The 1,270-nt window shown below is 43.3% G+C and overlaps 1 long non-coding RNA gene across 2 annotated transcripts; it reads right to left on the bottom strand.

Moving 5' to 3' along the window:
* Positions 1–351: 351 nt before the first annotated feature.
* On the bottom strand, positions 352–833 carry LOC144520385 (uncharacterized). 2 transcript variants are annotated; one of them, XR_013502207.1, is made up of 2 exons: positions 701–833; positions 352–600 (listed from the first exon to the last, which is right to left on the bottom strand). It is a non-coding gene; the product is annotated as an uncharacterized LOC144520385 (long non-coding RNA). The 2 variants fall into 2 exon arrangements; XR_013502208.1 differs by having other exon boundaries at positions 717–833.
* Between the last annotated feature and the right edge of the window lie 437 nt (positions 834–1,270).

The raw sequence follows: 1,270 nt of genomic DNA, 5'->3' as shown, positions 1-1,270 counted from the left end.
AGTTTCTTTAAGGCTAGATCATCTCATTTTGGGCAGAGGATCCAGCCTCTGAATTGGACACATCTACACAGTACATCTTACTGTTTAATCATGACATGACAAAGAGACAAAACAATATCTATTGAATTATGAATATTTGATAGTCTGAAAACCTGTTTAAATGTGGCACCAAATCAAAGTTGAGATGGCTTCTGTTATCATGTATCATCATGCATATCCAGGAAAATAATGTTTTTTATCTAAAAAGTCTGCACACTGTATAACTTGCAAAAATAAATTAAATACCTGGCAACGTTTCTGTTAGGGGCTTGTTCTGACCCAGAACGCAGAGATTTCACACAGACGATGAAAGCAGTTTGTAAAGGTTTTAATAAACAAAACAGTACTCAGAGATACAGTGTGGGTTTTGTCTGAGCAGGGAATCTCCTAGCTGGTCCGAATACCGAGGCGAGCCGAGGGGGAAGGATCCAGGTCGTACGAGACTCGAGGCGGACAGGCAGGGAAGAGTTCATAGTAGTTTCCACAAGTGGAGGATAAGGCTGGACGGTGAGTCTGGAAGCTTGTAGGCACAGTGGAGGAGGCAGCAGGTCTGAGTGGTCACTGGACAGAAACACAGGGTAAGTATGAACTCAGGAGAACAAAGACAAAAGCTAGGGTGCACAAGACAACACAGACACAACTTGCGTAAAGACCTAGAGACCTCAGAGCCAAGTTACCACATGGGTATAGAGAACGAACTAGCGCCGAAGAGGTGATCAGCCCGGGTTTAAGTATTGCTGGAATGAATCTTGTAGATGAGCTGCAGCTGTGAGGAACGGCTGTGCAGTGTTGATTCGCCACGCCCCTTGACCTACTTTCCTCTGAACACACCTCCAGCACTCCAGGTGGAAAAACACAGATACACACACAGAGACACACAGACAAACAGAGAACAAAAACACCCAAAACAGGGCGGACAGAGAGAGCTGCCCATAATAGTTTCGGTACTAGACCATCATCAGGCAAAATGATTGATTGATTTTGCCTGATGATGGTCTAGTACAGAAGCCAGCTATTAAATTTATGTTTACAAGTTAAGACAGGAGTTTCTTTGTAGACTTTTGACCTACTGGTACCCCTCCGATGCACCGGTCTCACGGTATAGATGTGCAAAGTATTTTTCTGTTCTTATCTAAAAAGTCCAAAATGGTTAACAAAGCTCCTTGATAGGAATTTTTGTACAATTTCACGTGATTTGTGTTTACACTCTACCTTCTCCTAGCCAGCTACG

Source organism: Sander vitreus, chromosome 7, assembly GCF_031162955.1.
Source record: "Sander vitreus isolate 19-12246 chromosome 7, sanVit1, whole genome shotgun sequence".
NCBI classification, from domain to species: domain Eukaryota; kingdom Metazoa; phylum Chordata; class Actinopteri; order Perciformes; family Percidae; genus Sander; species Sander vitreus.
This window is presented reverse-complemented; position numbering and strand designations above follow the sequence as displayed.